Consider the following 19,192-nt stretch of genomic DNA (forward strand, 5'->3'; position numbering starts at 1 on the left):
ACATTATCTCTCTCCCTGGAAATGCTCAATGAGTGCGTCATAAAACTGCTTTAATTACAGCAGCCTCGTCTCCGCCTTCTGTGCTGTAAATCAAAACGCTTTAAACTCGCATCATGTTCATTTAGTTGCCCGATGAGGCGTTTTTTTCCCCCGGCCAATCGTTTGCTCTACAGCGGCGGCTATCCGATGGCTCTGATTGGTGGTCGGTGCAGAGGATGTTGCCTTCCCTCTGTGCTCCTTCCAAATTGAATTCACTTCAGTTGCCTTCATTGCAAAAGGGATTTATTAGTGTGGAAAGACTTATCTCGGTGCCCACCTGCTCGCCCACATTACCCATCCACAGATATCACAGTCAGGTGGTCTAACGGCCGCAATGCAGACTTTTACACTGGATGACACATTTACACACATTTCAATGAGTCAGTGTTTCCCACAGGTTTATATACTTCTACTTCCTGTTTTACCTCTTTACATCACCACAGATATAGAGGATTTATTTTTTATGTGTTAGATTATATATATGAACTTTCTCATTTTGACTTGCATGCTTTTTTATGAATATTTAATCAGCATTATAGAATTGTAATTGTTGTGCATGTGACAGTAAATAAGGTCATATCAGCACCACGTACACCAAAACGTTCAAACTTTCAAACTGTGCCTAATCGTGGTAACGCCAGCCGCCGTCTCAATTACTCAAGTCATTGTTGTTCTGCTGAGGCCTCTGAGCACAGATTGGATATAATAAGTACTGTTAACTATGTTCACAGACTAATTGCCATGTTGGATCTTGGCTGTCACCATCTTGGAATTTTTGCAAGCAATCACAAGCAGCGTCCTTACTGGATCTGGATCCATGTGGATTCTGGTGTGAAGCTGCTAACAAAGTTAGCTTCATGATTCAACTTTACAGCTAAGTGTTGAAGTCATCTTAGTAGCTAACTGCATTGGTAGCGTGGAAGTGACCTGTCAATCACCAGGTAGCCCCGCCCCCTAAAGCATCCCCTGCTTTCTGGTCTGTTGGACTCTAAATGGACCATCATGTACTAAATGAACATCATGCTGGATTGAAGAAGACTTGAAACTAGAGATTGATGTTTACAATGTTTACTGAGATAAGACATAATAATAGAAGACATCTAGTGAGAAGTAGGGTCATTTTCTCATAGACTTCTACACAATTAAACTGCTTTTTAAAACCACGTTGATCAGTTTTTTCCTTGTAGTTTTAACATTTCTAACCCCCTTCTTTTGTTTTCATTATTTTCGTATGGCAACGACAAGAACAAGAAAATATTGTTTTATACTAATACCTTTGTCACTTTAATGTCAGTGAATATAGTTTTTCCTGGATTTTCTTTTTTTTTTACTACTTCCTCCCCCCACATTATATTGTTTATTCTTATCTTTAACCTACAATGACCAAAATAAATTGCCTTGTTGCCTAAAAGTTGACCCCGATCATCAATAAGCCTGGCGATGATAAGTCTGGGGACAGGGAGTTTTACTCCTGGGGTTCGCCAGCCGATGCTGTAGACTGTTTTGAGAAGCCAGACCGGAGTCGGAGCTGAGAGACCACGTCTACTACCAGTATGTTTGACGAGTGGCCAGTTCAGGAGCTGGTTTTAAACCAGTAAAAAGCTAAATCATCAACATTAGCAGACGGGTTTCCAAGACTGCATTTCAGCCAGTGGGTTCATAGAGGTGATGTTGACCCGGTCTGTGTCCTCTCTCTTCACATGTCATATCTGTCCTCCTCCCAGGAGTAGAGACAGCAGGTGTATTCACCCTCTGTCTCAGAAGGCCTGTTAGGGATGTCTGCCACATCAAACGAAGCCCATCTTTGGGATCTGCTTTCTTTTCTCTCTCTGCCTTATTTTATTTCTTTCATCCCACTGCTTTAAGCCCGACTGCTGTCAGCCTGGAATAAACCAGGTGTCAAAGGTGTGTGTTTTCCGTTATTCTTTCCAATCCTTGTGAGCAACAGTTTGACTTAATGATCTTCAGTTATGTAAGGTGACGACGTCAGACTCATGTTCAGGGGGAAAACGTCAGTGCTAATTTTATTTTGAGGCATTAGGCAAGGCAAGTTTAGTCATAAGGAACATTTCAGCAACGAGGCAATTTGTAGCGCTTTGCTAAAACATCAAAAGACAATTGATTATAAAGGACATTTGAATACAATTAAAAAGCCATTTTAGAGCCAAAATATAAACAAGCTAAAATAGAATAAAATACAAGAATAAAAAGTTACAGTGCAGCGAAGGAAGTGAATATTAATAGTTGATTAGAAGGTTTCATATTTCAACACGTTTGTCTATTAACCAACTGTTAAAGTGACAATATCATTCTCCCACTCACTTTTCTGAGGACCTCTGATTTACTGTGAGGTGGAAATAACAGCCCACTAGTAATTCATATTAATGAGCACAGATCAACACACAACACAGCCTGGGATCAGATTTTAGATCCGTACACATGGCTGCAGAAGGAATCGGGAAACTGAAGGATCAGAATCACATTCAGATGAAAACTCATTTTCACATTTGTTTTGTTTTGTTCTGTTTTTTTGTTGCAGATTTATAGAGTAAAGAAACTGAACACTGCGTATCCATGTTTAGGTTTGACTGTGTGGTTCATAATGTAGCAGAAGATCAGAAATAAACCTACCTAGACCTACAAAACTGGACGATGTGATCCCCTTTCTTTGTCTTTCTTGGACTCGAGCAGCAGTCTGAATCAGCTGCAGCTGTCTAATAGATTTTTTTGGGAGACCTGTGAAGGCACCGTTAAAGTAGCCGAGTCTAATGAAGATAAATGTCTGGACAAGTTCTTCCAACTCCTGCTGAGACATAAGTCCTCTAATCCTTGATATAGTCTTCAGGTGATCGTAGGTGACTTTGTAATTCTGGTAATGCGGCTGTTCCATGACTGAACCGAGATTTCTGGCTTGGTGAGTTATGTTAAGCAAACAAGACCATGACTGAGAAGATCAGCAGCCTTTAATGCATGTATGTGTGCCACCACGTCAGGCTGCTAAACGATGGAAAAGACAAATAAAGATGTCTGACTATTTGGGAGGATTTGTGTCGACCTTTGCGGAATGAGTTGTACGGATCGACGAGGCTACGCGGATTAGAGTGGAAACGTGTTCAATAATCTGCTGTTCAAATGTGTATTCTCATGTAAACCTGATGATTGACTGATCAGAACGTGGCCTGCAATGTCAACAGCCTCCTGCTGTCCTCAAACCTGCATGAACAGAATTATATAACGATGACTAGCTGGAAAGAAAAAACTGATATATTTCAAGAGAACGTGACCAATAAGATTACTAGTTAACATGATGATTCATGATGAATATAACAGCTATTTTCTCTTTTAGCTCCATTTTTGGCCTCTACCAACACCTGACGGAACTATCGGTCACGATTATCCCGGCCCAAGAAATTCCTGATATTATCCCGATTATTGTTTTGAATGTGTTTCTGTTGCGTCTGAATCTTGTGTCAGAATCTGTTGTTTTTGAATCTGTGTCTGTTTTATTGTCTACTTTTATGTGCTCAGTTTATTGTCTTCTCTTTGACTCCGTCTGGCTGCTTTCACATTTTTTTATTTCCCTCTGGGGATTAATGAAGTCATCCATTTAGCCATCCATAATCATAAAAAACATGCTTAAAATGGCACTTAAACATACTGCTATTACGTTACCATACAGTTTGTTAAGAAACAAACATTTTTTTATTGCATAGCAGATGATTATCCCAAGGTCAACTTATTGTGAGGTTTTTTTTTTAGCAATATAATTAATATACCATCAAAGTAACACAATCTTTCATTAGAAGCCTTATTATAGTTATTATTGTTATCATTTTTATTACTTAACTATTATTTTACCATTAATAAACTGTTATTATTATTATCACCACACAGTACACATTACCACCATGATACAGATACCAGCCTCCAACATACTCGGATCCCTACACACAGATGCTTCCACCCCCTCTCATCCCCCAAAACAAAACAATGAGCTGAAAGGAACTAAAACGCTGCATTACAGTTGGGATCGTCACTACGGGAGACTCCTTCCACATAGATGGAGTAATCTGATTCAATGTCAGTAAAGATACTGAGTAGAAGTCATTTCACAGGAAAAAAGAAAGGCATCTCCGGTTTCAGCTTCTTAAATGAGCTGCTTTAATTAGCCTTACATCACAGTAAACTTATAATATTATTTATCACAATTGTGTGATGATTCAGAGACCACATGATTCATTGGTCATCTGTGAAAACAACCAGCAGTGTTATGGATGATGCAAATCAATTTAATTTCAAATAATAAACAAACACAGGCCTTTGGTCCAGGAGACGGCCCTGCAAAAGAAAATGTTGTCACGTCAGTCGTTAGTCACGTTGTAAATTAGTGTTTCACAAACATGGAACACAGAGCATCTGGGAAATAAATGCATGTTACAATTCTAAAGCTACTGGGATGTCCGTCGTCTAACATAAACTGAACTACCGGTGAAGATGCAAGTATGTTTGGAAAAGACAGCATGTAACTAAAGTGATGCGTCTAAACCTGAGACCCTGGATGTCGAAGGTTTGGGGCACCGACCAAGCCGCCGTATTTGACATATCGTGGTGAGAATGTTTCCCACTCAGGTTTTCCAACCCGTCTGTATCTGTGTGGCAGGAGTTCAGGGTTTCTCACATTCTGGTTTGGGTTTACAGAATGTATAAAGTCTGAGTCTGGGAGATTACAATGACGTCCACTAAAAGGACATATTTAGTAGAAAACCGGAACAATCAACAACGGCGATAAAATGCAAATGTGCTGGCAAAGCGAGTCACACACGTAGTGATATCCACAGGAGAGAGAACAGCAATCTGTGAGTCATTAAAATCCAGAGTACTTTGTGAAAGTCTCCAGCGCTGACCCCTCTGCTAAAAAGTTTGGACTGAAACTAAATCCAGGAATGTCTGCTGAAGCTCCAGCCAGGGGAATAAAGCCTGACTGATTTTCTAACCTCTCTAAGCTTTTCTCTGTCTAACTTCCCTTTGTAATTCACATCGTCTCCCCCCTTTCTCTGTCTCTGACTTTACATCCTCACCCGCGGGAACCAGTTCAAACAAAACCCGTTTTCTGACACGCAACATCCCCCGGGACGAACCAGATCTGGAACTCCAGAACTCTGCTCATCTGTCTGTCTGTCTGTCTGTCTGTCTGTCTGTCTGTCTGTCTGTCTGTCTGTCTGTCCGTCCGTCCGTCCGTCCAGGTGTTGGTCTCACTCTTTCACCCAAAGAAGCATTTAAATAAACTAAGTATCACATTTCTTATCTTTTTGTCTCAAATAAAAATGTAAAATTATGCGATCCTTCCAAAACTGCATGACTAGTGGGAAAAGATCATCAAGGCTCATTTTGTTAGAAATCTTCATCAAAAAGTACCAAAATGGTTGAGTATGAAATTCCATTCTAAACGTTGAGGAAATAGTAAAGTGAATTAAAATGAGAACTTTGGTCTAGTTGATGTTCACTTCTATGTCCAGACATTCTGTTTTCTGCTGCAAGAAAACACGGAACCATATATGAAATAATAAAAACATTAAACACATTAAAGTCAAAACGAAGATATGAGACTAAACTACAGAGCAGTTAAGTTGATGATTCTAATTCCAATCCACGATCAGAAACATCATGTTTTAACTAATTTTAAAAAACACTGAGTGGGTACTACATTTCCCATAATGCTATGCAAAATGTCTACTAAGCCACTCTAGCACTGGACAAAAAAACCTGCAAACACCTGGGTTGGTCTTCCTTGAGAAACATTACAATGGGCTTTCTTTATCCTCCATGGCTTTGCTGTCATGCTACCATGCTACCATGCTACCATGCTACTAAGATGACTTAAGCACTTAGCTGTAAAGTTGACCTTGAATTATGAAGCTAACTCTGCTAACAGCTTCACACCAGAAGCTCTTGTTGAAAAAATCCAAGACGGCATCGGCCAAAATGCAGAAGTCGAGGCTTCAAAACTGTAATCCACAACCAAAGGGGGACATCAAAATCACTCCGATCATGTGGATTTGGTCTACGTGACACATTCTGCTGCAATACATATAAATGAAGTGAGATGAACCAGCTTATTTCGTAAGATGAAACGGATGTTGAAGAACTATGGTGATTTTATGATATGGTTGGGCATCCGGTGACTCCCAGCCCCCCTGCTGTGCCAGTGAATCAGGCAGTGTAACATTCAGACTGAATGATTGGATGTCCAATAACTTATCGTTTCTTCTCTCCAGTTCCATTATTTTCTTGTTCCAAACTTTGACTTTTATTTATAAGCAAAAGGTTCTCCGAGTTAGAAAAGCCCTGATGTGGTCTCATTTGCATTCATGCCAACCACCAGGCGTCATTAGCCATTCATGACACCGGGCCAGAGGAGCATTGCAGTGGATTGGTCGGGCCTGGAGGGGATATGAGTGCTATGATTGGCGGAGCCCTGGGGAAATCGAGTTCTTATTGGTGGTAATGAAGAGGCCTGAAGGAGAGCATGGCTGAGACAAAGTAAGCATAACGCTAAAAGACCGAAGAGGATAGGACACACACACACACACACACACACACACACACACACACACACACACACACACACACACACACACACACACACACACACACACACACGCTACACCTCTATCTATACCCAACACACCCTACTACCAGCCCGAGAGTCCACAAAGAGATGAACAAAGACAGAAGAACCAAATCCATGTGTGCTGGAATAAAAACTAACTTCTAAAAAAAACATCTTTGTTTGTTTCTTCAATCAATAGTCAAGTCTTTCAAATGTTTGACAGTAGTGTAAATGCCTATGACAATGATTAATTATGCTGTATTTAATATTTAATATGATTCTACACTGGAAGCTACTCAGGGACATTAAAGCAACATGATTTACTTTGAGTTCAACCAAGTCCACCTACAAGTCCAAGGTGGTTTACAGACCCAAACATGAGCGTCCACGTCTTTTACAGAGTAGACGTCATGGCCTGTATTCTGATGCATTTTAATGTGGTTTGATACATGTATCTGGCTATGACATGAGAACAAAATATGGGTACATTTTGTAAAGTGGTTGACTCCTGTCAGATCACATATTAGAAAATACTAAAAAGCTATACGTAGAGAAATTGATTCCATGACTAATTCAGAGGATCTATTCATGCTTGCATGCAATTGCAGATTAAATGAATTGCTGTTGATGTTATCAAATCAATGAGTTAAGAGGACGACTGTTGTCAGATGTACATTCTACGATAAACCGTCATGGATTATTCCCTTCATATTATATTCTTTCCCATTGAAGTCCTAACAACGTGAGCTGAGCTTCTATTTCGAGCTCATTTTCTCAAGTGACAGAAATCAACTCCCTGGTAATTAACTCAAATACATGTTGAGGACCTGTCACACTTACTAACTAACTAAAATAACTAATGATTATTAAATATCATTTATAACTGTATTTTTTTAAAATCTGAAATCAGATTAATTTCTTGATTAATCCATCTTTAGTTTTTTTTAATGTGATAAACATTTGAAGGCTGTTGATTAGTGGGCTTCTGGATGTTTGGAAGTTTTTGGAAATGTTTGGATCACACTAGTCAGAAACACATGTTGTGACATTTGGAAATTAACACATCCATCTTTTATTCAATGAAAGTTGATGGTTGGACTTTACTTTTGGAGATATTGGAAATGCTTGGATCACATGAGTCTGGAATCAAATACTAAATATAGTAGCCTATAATACTAATAGTATTATGCAGCGTTATATTTATCGGCAACTATGCAGACATAAAAGGGACATTACCCTAATTGATTATCAGAATTGTTAATTACTTTTTTTTATATTGATCCACACTCATTTAATTTTGGACTAAATCAACAGGATCATACCGTTTCTCTCATTTCAAATGGGTTTGACCTTTGAAGCTGCATGCAATCTACTTCAAAATTTAATTAAGAATCAATATAGAGCCATAAAAGAAAGAAAGACGTTTTATCAAAATCAGACAACTCTAATTTGGTGGAAGAAGCAAAAGGACAGCAGGCTGTATATTATTAAACTACTAACCCTGTTCTGTATTAATCTCAGAGTGCACATTATTACACTGTGACAAAAAATAAAAGAGCCTCTAATAAGAAGACCTTTGAGAAGAGGATTAGTGTGATGATAGAAGGTCTGAGCGGGCAGTTATTAAGCAGACTGAGTGCTTTACACACACGTCTCTGTCTGGTCTGCATGGTACCACTTGGTGACATCTCAGCAGGGCAGTGACAGCAGAAACAAACAGACGACGGACTGAAAGAGGCACAGAGGACTGAGTGTGTGGACAAAGATGCACTCAGCAGTAAATACAGGAACCTATTAACCAGTTCACCACACGATATTCACACTGGTATTGTTGGAAAGAAGGAATAGCTCATGTGGAACCATTTACATGCAGACAAATGCAAGTATATTTGTTTGTTTCTCTCATTAGTCTACTTTATAAAAGCCTTTAGGCCTTCAGGGAAAAGCCTTCATTCAAAGAGGTGCCAGTGAAGCTAGCAGAGAAGCTAGCAGCGAAGCTAGCAGTGAAGCTTCAATCTACCCAAATTCTTTTCAATCTACCCAAATTCTCCCATGTGACCCCCCTCCTCCGTGACCTCCACTGGCTCCCTGTTGCAGCACGCATCCAATTTAAGACGATGGCACTGTCCTTCAAGGCCATCAATGGAACAGCACCCATCTACCTTCAAACACTGGTCAAACCTCATGCCCCAAAGCGAGCACTTCGCTCCTCTACTTCAGCTGGCCGGCTGGTACCACCATCGCTGAAATCAAACAAATGTCGCTCAGCAAAGTCCAGACTCTTCTCTGTTCTGGTCCTCAGTGGTGGAACGAACTCCCGACCAATGTCAGGACATTTGTCAGCCATTTGCCATCTTCCGAAAAAGGCTCAAGACTCTTACTTTATCGGCAATGATATGTTGTGGTTTCTTTCTTTTGATAAATGTACTTATTGTAAGTCGCTTTGGACAAAAGCGTCTGCTAAATGAATTGTAAGCTAGCAGAGAAGCTAGGGTTGGCTATGGGTCGCCAGGCTAAAGTCTGGCGACCCAACTCTTTCAAACCCACCATTTCTCCACCGCTGGGGCCAGATAAACAAGATTTGCTGAAGCCAATTTAATCAAGTCCAAGACCAGGTCCAGTCCGAGTCAGGACCAAGTCCAGAGCAAATCTCCTGTTTGAGACCATAACAGGCAATAGCATCTTTCCCAAACAAATAGAATAGGAATAGAAAAGACATTGTGTTTTACAAGTGTTTTACATGGTTTTGACTATTAAAATTATGTCAAAAAGTTCCATTGAAACACACATCAACTTGCTGGGAGGAGAGCGGATGCCGGAGACAGATGGCGGGCAAGTTAGCTAGCTAGCTTGTCTTTTTCTAGAGGGGCGGGGATCGAGGCAGGGAAACCGTTAGACCCAGTGCTTCTTCTAAACACTGCTATCCTGTTCAATTTCTGTAACCGTTAGCATTCGGGCATGGGGGTATAACTTGCCAAGTAGCCAGCTTTTCACTAGCCAGCTAGTCAGCGAGCTAATTCCACCCTGCTTTAATGCTGCACTGGTTGCAGAAAATGAGCCAAACAAAGTTTTCCCTCATCTGACGATAGCAATGTGCTTTCCTAAACTGTAACAAGATCGTGTGGATGAATCATTGAGTTGATACATTTCACTAATTGACTCTCTTTGCATCATAACATTACTTGCAATGTTGCCAGATTGGCCGTTTCCAGCCCAATCACAACTTAAAACTAATAAAAACCAGCCCAAATCATATTCTTGCCAGAAACGAGTGTTAAACAGTAAAACCATTACAAACGCATTAGAAAGCACATCATAAGCATTCTGGGAAATGTGGGATGTTGTGGGGTTCTTGAATGCACCGTCACAAAAATCTGCATTATCACATATCATTGTTATAGTTAAAGGGACTTAGGGCAGGATCAAGAAATAAGACTCAACAGTGACACGACGGCCGTTAGGGTAACTGCAGCCATCTGCCAAGCCGGCGCGGTAGCGCGCACGAACTCTTCAGTGCAGCTGATGCTGTGACACGGTTATTTATTTACTCGCTGTTCACGTGACTGTTTACTACAAGCCCTCCGCACATGCCTCCGCGGAACTACGTTGGTAGCATACATCTGCGAACCGCATCATGTCAAGCCACGAAGTAAGTAAACAAGTGTTTATTTTAGTGTAACTTTAGGATGACGAATTGCCGCTGATAAAACCTTCGTTTTCTTCTTGGTATTACTTTTTAGTGGACTTTGTGTGGTGGTGGGTCGTTTTCCGGCCGAAGCAGAGTCCATTACTACACATACAGTACTTGAGTCCACCGCGCTTGTCTTCTTCTGGTCTCCAAGCCGTCGAGTACGCGCATTCAGCGTCATTTGACGTCACGTCCGCCGGACTGCGCGGGAAATTCGGACCACGAATTGCAGTACATCATGCAGCACACAGCCTGTTCAAGGCAATGGGGAGATATGTGTGTGGTCTCATTCTTTTTGGTTTTGAACGCTTCATCACCCATTAGCATTAAAAGACTTAAAGTGAATGTTTATTTTTTCACAAATCCTGCCCTAAGTCCCTTTAACAAGCAAAAATAAAACGTATCAGATGTTTTCTGTTATCTCAAACACATTTCATGTCTATGGCATTTTTTGATCAATCAATTACTCGTTTGATCTGGAAGCTGCTGGCTTGACTTCCTGAAAACAATCCCAAAACCCAAGGATATTTGGTTTCATAACAGTTCATTTTGGGCATTTATGCTTGACTTCAAGTATTGGTGATTATCAGAGTCGCCAATTCATCTTCTGTCATCCGACTAATTTGATTCATCGGCTCATTTCAACTGTAAATTAATGGAAACCACCGGCCACATGGGAAATTGGTTACAAAGCTAAAACGCTGGAGAGATAAGATGGTTGGCAGTAATGTGAAATATACTGTAGCCAGTTTGTAACAGACGTGCGTAAACAATCATTATGGTCCCTGACGATCCTAATCACCCTAAAATGAAAAACCTTGCTAATGCTTCATATCACAATCAAATAACCAAAGATCAAACAATATCAAGCCTATCATAACCAAGAGTGCAGCCAGTCAGACAAACAAATACCCGTAATGCACTTCCGGCATCGTAGCATAACCACAACAAAGAGATCAAATACGGCCATGAAATGTTAGACACAAAAATACACCTAAATCCAACCTGTGTCTGTCTTCTGGGATTCAATTTGATTGTTATGTGGTTGCTCTTTGAACAAATCGGGTCTTTGAATGCACCATTGTGCCCACAACTGTGAAAAACCACAAACACATACGTTTGACAAAAACTAATGCAAGGAAATGTTCCGTGTGATGGATTACCAATCTAAAGCAAGTGCAAATTTATTTTCACAGCACTCTGAAATAAAGTGAAATCCGCCGACTGCCTTAGAGGAGGGAAATCAATCTTCTTAAATAAATATGACTTCATCGACGCATGGAAACTTTCCCAGCGAAGGTAAAGAGGGAAGTAAAGAGGAGCAGACATGATCCTCTTTCCTGGCGGTAAACGTGCGTGTAGATTAATTCTGTGTTATGCAAATGTAATTTAGTGGCTGTGTCCTGCTTCGGAGTGAGCGATTAACAACCACTTCCTATCCTGGTACACCGCTCATTAACCTGACAATGACACACAGTGATGAGGCCGTGTGTGTGTGTGTGTGTGTTTGCATCATCCTGCATACCAACAGAAACCGGCTCCTGCCTTAATTATCTCTCATACCTAAGTGACTTTAAAAACCCAAACGCCGCCGCACCTTGTCAGTTTCTGCTGAAGCAATTAAAGGATGTCGGCGTTGAACGATGCCGAGGACTGGTTCAGTCGGCACACCGCTTCCTGTTTGCCGCGTTCGGCTCACGGGGGGATAACTGTCGGAGCATCCTGACAGCTCACAGCGACTCATTTGGAAGTCCTTCACATGTCATGATTGACGTTTTTTTGTAGACTCTACCGGCTCCAGATCCTGTTGATGTTGTTTTAACGGCGAACTGAACATAAAAAAATATCAGCAACGGATCAAAAATCTGGCAGGTGTTCTGTCACTGCATTTAAAGGGTTATGGATCAAAAAAAGTGCTTGTTGGTTTGGGTTGAAATGAAAACAACTCCAAGATACAGGTACTGTTATGTAACCTATATATATATATGTCCCCATTTCTACAAAACATGGACTCGGAGAATGTGGAACGGTTTGAAAGCTACTAGATGAGCACCCCTGCTGAGAGGGGGCATCTGGAGAGGATGTGGGACCAATGGGTGTTCTGAAACCCAACATCTAAGCTAACTAACAACTACTAGTTCAGTGCTACCATAACTTAGACCATATATATATATATATATATATATATATATAGAGAGAGAGAGAGAGAGAGATGCATTCACATAGAGACACTTTCAAACAGGAGGAAATAGTGCAATTGGGGACTATTTTCTGCAGCGGATTAATCCAGCTCTGTGGCTCAGAGGAAGAAGAGATCAGGCTTTGAGACGCACAATTAGGCCTGTCATGATAATAACGTTATCAAATTACTGTAAGACATATGGACATGACCTTATATCATATTTTTATGTTATAAATTCTTTGTATGATACAGACATGACCTCAAACATTTTTGCCTTATCAACTAATCATACAATACATGGACTTTTTTCCGTGTGTGAATGAGTTAGACTTGATCCTGATGGGCTGCTCTGCCGAATGTGTTGGACTGTAGACTGAATGTAGTGTAAAGCACCTTGAGTGGTCGGAAAGACTAGATAAGTGCTATAGAAATGCAGGTCCATCTACCATCTACAGGCTCTCAATAATAATATTCACTATGGTCCACTCACTTATGCTGCATATCAAGCAACTTCAAAATGATTCTCCATTAAAGCTGCCAATGGCAGATGCAGATGCAGATACCACATTATGAGGTAATTCAAAGAACACGCTGCTAATGTGAGGAAATTATCTTCTTGATAGTCTAAAAAAATCACTTGATACCATCTTTTGGAAGAAAACCAGGAGGTATTTTGGAGTGTATAAATCAGTCTGGAGGGCAGATTATGCATCGAGAAATAAAAAAAAAATGATATAAAGTTAAGTGAAAAAGTGCCATGTGTTGGTTGGGAGGGCTTTCTATTTATAGATCCATGCAATGTGATATGTTTCGAGGAAAAAGGTGCTTGACGCCGTACTCTGCTGCTGTTTCGGTGGCTTAACACAGGCGGGCACGCAGCCTCCATATCTGGACTCAATCCATCAGATTCACAGCTTCTCCTCTCGCACTCTTTTATTATTATTATTATTAAACCTCCGTCTCGTTCATAGAGGGGGAAATCGAATGAGAACTCAATGTGAAAGCGCTTTATTAAAAAAAGATGCCTCTCTACAGTCGTATCCAAAAATAATTAGCGGTGACACGCTGTGCACGAGGAGCTCTGATAAAATAACCCTCAGAGTAAGTGCACTTCCACTCATGCGTGTGAGTCCTGTCCAAATGTTTGAACCTGACATGTACTATTAAAAAGTTTCCAAACTTTTTCAGTCCTTTGAACTTCACTGGGAGGCTGCTGCTAACCTTTACGCACATACATATACATAAACAGAAGGAAAGAGCAGAGGAGAGGCAACTCTCCCAGCTCTCAATTAACAACAAGGCAGGCTGTGTTTCAGCACCGCGTGTGTGAAAATGTGTGTGTGAAGGAAAAAAAGACGATAAGAAAGAAGGAGAAATTGTTCTTTGCAGCAAGAAGACAGAGATATAGCCTTCATTCCTGCTCAGATTAAAGGATTTAGAGCAAGAAGCCTTATTAAAGAGCCAGAGAAAGAGAAAGAGGGGGAGTCTCCCCCCCCCCTCTGTTCAGGGCTGATTAAAGCACAGATAACTCTCCCTCCCAGGCTGAAAGCTGCTGGAAGCCAACACACACACACACACACACACACACACACACACACACACACACACACACACACACACACACACACACACACACACACACACACACACACACACACACACACACACACACACACAGACTCATTAAAATCCAGACATAACAATGGTTTCTCTGAGTTTGGAGGATTCTGACCTGTTGGCGACCAGCCTTCTCATGCACAACACTCCATCTCACTCTGTTCACAGTGTTTGAAGAAAAAAAAAATGTCAGCACGCAAGTCACTATGAGGCGATGTAGGATTTTATCGCGGCAACCTCCAGCTCTGAAAAGTGAAGCCCAGCTTTGCATTCTGTCTGCCATCAGGGGGCGACTCTTCTGGTTGTCAAATAAGTCTGATTGCATGGAAGTCTATGAGAGAATGGTCCTACTTCTCTCTTGATGTAGTATCTCAGTAAACATTGTAAACATGAGTTTATGTCTCAATCTCGAGTTTCAAGTCTTCTTCAATCCAGCATGATGTTCATTTAGTACATTATGGTCCATTTAGAGTCCACCAGACCAGAAAGCAGGGGATGCTTTAGGGGCTGAAAGGATCAGTCATTTCCAAAAACAGCTGGTCATTGTACTTTTTAACAAACAAACAGGAGAAAACAGTGTATTTGTGGGCATTTTCAGCAGCGGATGAATCCACATTTGGTGAGTAGAGTGTGTGTGTGTGTGTTATATATGTAATAAAATAGTCATGTTGTCTGCACACACTCTTACAGACGTTGTTCTATATAAGACACTGCTGTCAGCATGTTCTCCATCAGGTATCAGAGCTGCGTTCCACCAGTTGTTCAACATCTTCCCAAGCGTTGCTTGTAAAAATGTGTGAGACTTTCAAAGCAGCTTTCCCAACACACTGCAGCCTTTATACTCCTGCCCAAACAGCTGATCACATCCGCTTTTTTTCTCTATTTTAGGCTGCAATCCATATCCAACACCTACATGAGCCGAGAAGGGACGCCCTGCCGAGTTACAAGACGAGACGTCACATTTACATTCGTGTTTGCAGCTCACTCTGGTTACAGTTTGTACTTGTGGAAGTCGTGGCATCTCTCCAGATTTAAATTCCCTTTCTCTAGCTCCGTTTTAAAAAGTGACAACGGTGGAGAGGATCGTGCCACGCAAATTTCCAGTGACATCTCTTTCCCTGCCATGAAAAGTTGTCGAACAGAAAGTCACGCTGACTACCGTTGTCTGCTGCTGTCGGTTAGGAGGCCACGCTTTGGCTTCTCCCGCTCCACGCTATTTTTAACGGCAGAGTGAAATTGGAGAGGAGGCGCCGTAGACAGACCCAACAACAACGCAGGCATGAATAATGGAGCAGGAAGCCTGGTGCGGAGCAGAGGGGAGGTGGTGGAGCTCCACGGCAGCTCGGGCCAGAACGCCGCTCGTTCTCCTCTCATCCATGCAAACGGCCTTATCGACACACACACAACACACGGCCTGCTGGGAAACGCAGCGCTGCTGCTGGGTAACCTCTTTAACCAAACTAAGCTCACTCAAGTCAGAGTCTCTGGCTCCAACTGAACTACTGGAAGTGTCTCCAACAATGTCAGCCTGACGTCCCACGAGGGTTCACAGCCCAGGTTTTACTCCACGACCAGCAGGGCTGCCGTCACATGCATCACTTATTGGCATGATGGTGGCGCGGGGAGCAACAGGGTTCCCATCAGGGCTTCTAGTGCTGATCTAGCTGGTATGACTAATACCGACTTGTTCCTCTCTGTGGAAGTCCGATTTAAACGATGTGCAGATAGACGGCTGTAATCTATAGTACAATACAATAACACCCAGCGAGGACAGATACATAAATTCATCTTTATTCAACCTGCACGTGCTTCCATGTGGCGTACCCGAGAGCAAACCCTCTTAATATAGCACCATTTGAACGCTAGCGATCCTGAACGTAACTCCATCAGATGGCAGTGGGAACTCTGACAGATAGATGAAAGTTCACTGGAATGGAGGAGAATGTGGAAACAATTTCCCAGGACTTTTTCAGGACGCCGCAGTGAGAAAACAAGCCTTCAACATGTGCTCTTTGGTGGATTATGTGTTTGCCCAGATGTCTGGACAGATTCAGAAAAGATGGTGAATCTATGAATGTGTTACGTTTGGTCCTGAATATAGCCGCATTGTTATTTTACTCATCTTTTTGAGAGGAGTTTACCTGATAGAGACATCGGCTACAGACGCTCATGAATGAGTCAGGAGATGAGTCAGCATTTTCACTTCCCTCGCCAATAAATCAACTTGTTTTTGTTTAGTAGATGCCTTGAAATAAAGTGGAGAACACAAGCTGAAGCGATTTTAACGTTTTGTTCGACGTTATAAAATATGTTGTAAAAAAGGTGGTTGCTAACAAGTAGCTAAATGAGACATGAAAAGTATCATAAATGTTTGACACAAAAATTATTGTCTGCAATAATCCAAAATCTGCTGCTCGGCTCATTTTCTGTAACCAGTGTTGCGTTCAAGAATGACAGAACTAGCCAGCTGTCTGCTAGTGAGCTAGCGAGCTAGCTTGCTAATTCCACTGCTTTAATGCTGCACTTGTTTCAGAAAATGAGCCGGACAAAGTATAATTTAATGTATATATATATATATATATATATATATATATATATATATATACATGTAATGTATGTTAATATCAGATTTTCTTTTCTGGATTGAGGATTGAATATCAACTGATAGAAACTCGACTGTGTTGACAGAAGAGACGAAGAAGAGTGTGTGGATGAGGCATTTCATCTCTCTATGCGTCATAATGATACTACTCCACTGATATAAGTCGGTTTACTTTATACAGCGGTCGCCATGGCAACGGTGCACATGAAAATGACTCTGACCGTCCTACGCTGATATGGATGGGAATGTCCGCTCTACGCTTGTATTTCTATGTGTGATATCTTTCTAGTAACGGCCTACTGTGCAACACTAATTACACTGTGTCGACTTATTACATAACGTGTTAGAGCGCCGCAACCCAGGCTTTTTTCTTTCTTTGAAGTTTTGTTTTCCCAGCAGAGAAAAAAAATGGTGATTTCTCACACGCTGTGTTCTTCAACAACAAATGATTAATTTAACAGTGGAGTCCATGTCGCTGAGCTCAAGCCGAGATGAAAAGTGCAGAGACGCTCCGCTGACGATACAACGGCAGACTTCGCAAACCCTCCTGTGTTTCATCTCACAAACTGTGCAGAGTAAACTGCAGCGTGGAGCTCAAGGCCGACACACACCTTGATTCAGCGTGTGTGTGTGTGTGTGTGTGTGCGTGTGTGTGATGCACGGAGAGTGAGGAGAGACACCGACAAAGAGGTAAAGAACAGCTTGCATATCAATGTGTATTTATGAGCCAGTGGGAGATAAAAGGGGAAGAAATGAAGAATCAATGTGATAGGCAGATTCAAGAGGGGTGCATTCTGGGACACGCCAGAGGAAACTGAGCCCTAATGAAAAAGAGCCTGAAAAGACATCCTTTATACTTTCCAACATTACAGAGCTTAGGAGCAGACAGACCCTCATTAGACTCCTGTGAGACCTCTCCCAGAGGATTTGTCCATTTAATGCTGCTTTGAGTCTTCGTTTTGATATTTACATGGATTAAAATGTGATGTGAAAAGCTTGATATTATTGCCACTGAACGTCTCTGTTCTAATTTGCTTCCCAGCAGCTCCAAATTGATTTCACTTAAAAGAGTGGTTACAAAAAGCTTCAGCTTCCATCAACATTTGTTTGTTTCGTTGTCTTTCCATTTAAGTTCAGTATTGATTATTTATTACATGCATTCCTTTGGGGAAAAATAACTATTACATTTCACCGTCATTTTTGTTCACAATTTCATATTAACCACCTACAATATATTTTCAGTTTTTCTCTTCTTTGTGGCAGGACTTGGTCCAGAGCTCTTGCTTCATGCTACAACATTACAAAGTTACTGTGAGGAACATTTCACTGGTTTAATACTGAAGCCTCTATTTGAGAGGATTGGCCTCTTCTATGTATTTCTCCATAACACGCGTCAGCGGATCAGATTCTGGCGAATCAGATGAAATCATGTGGGATCGCCAGAAACTCCGTCAGCTCCGGATCCAGCAGCGACCAGTCCACCAGGGACAGACCCGGATCTGGCTCGCTGGAGGGGAGGCCCAGGAGAACCAGAACCAGGATTTAGCGGGACAGACTGTCAGACCCTGCTGCAGCAAAATGAGAAGTTTTCTAAAGGGAATCTGGTGCTGCGAAACACTACCACATTTGTCCACAGGGGTCGCCAAAAGCAACACAAGTAAAGTTTCTCACCGTATTTAGTCTTTAACACAAGACAGATAAAGAATTACATATTTTCACATAGACTTTCTATTCTCATATCCTATACATTTATTTAAAGTGTTTTATAGCATTTTTATTCATTTTGGAGCTTTGTGAACTTTTGATGTTTAATGGAGAAAAACATTTCAGCTGTTTTCCATCTTTTCAAAATGTATTCTCGCCGACTTTCTGGTAACAATCAAATTGGAAATGATTGCAGTTTGAGGGTACTACAACAGAAATAAACCCAGGTATGAACACACACACACACACACACACACACACACACACAGTTGCACAAGCATGCCTTTGTACTGAGGGAAACCAGCAACGCTTTGATATCTATATAATAGGATGAGTGTGTTGTTTGTTCAAACTATTGGGGTCAATGGGGAGTTGGCTGAGGAATACTGTGGGAAGTGAAGGTAAGAACCCGCACACACACACACACACACACACACACACACACACACACACACACACACACACACACACACACACACACACACACACACAGTAGAAGTATGACCCTGGTTTCAAGCCGAGGAAATTTAGAGGATTACTGAGTATTAAAAGTTTCACACTTTCACAATCTCTCTCTCTCACTCACACTCACACACCCGTACCTGTAACATATCGACAGACAGACACACACACACACACAATGAGCGTGACCCAGTTCATTATATCAGGCTGTTAGCAGGGAAATCCACATTATTAATATGCAGTGTGAATTTAGTGGGTATTACCAGCTAAATGGTACCCGGCCACGCT

General features: G+C 41.4%; 1 protein-coding gene across 1 annotated transcript in view; it reads right to left on the minus strand.

Annotated features, from left to right (window-relative positions):
* The window catches only part of LOC311032432 (plexin-B2-like), a 178,161-nt gene that overhangs the window by 51,799 nt on the left and 107,170 nt on the right, over nt 1-19,192 (minus strand). The window lies entirely within an intron of this gene.

Source organism: Eutrigla gurnardus, assembly GCF_963514095.1.
Source record: "Eutrigla gurnardus genome assembly, chromosome: 21".
Taxonomy (NCBI): domain Eukaryota; kingdom Metazoa; phylum Chordata; class Actinopteri; order Perciformes; family Triglidae; genus Eutrigla; species Eutrigla gurnardus.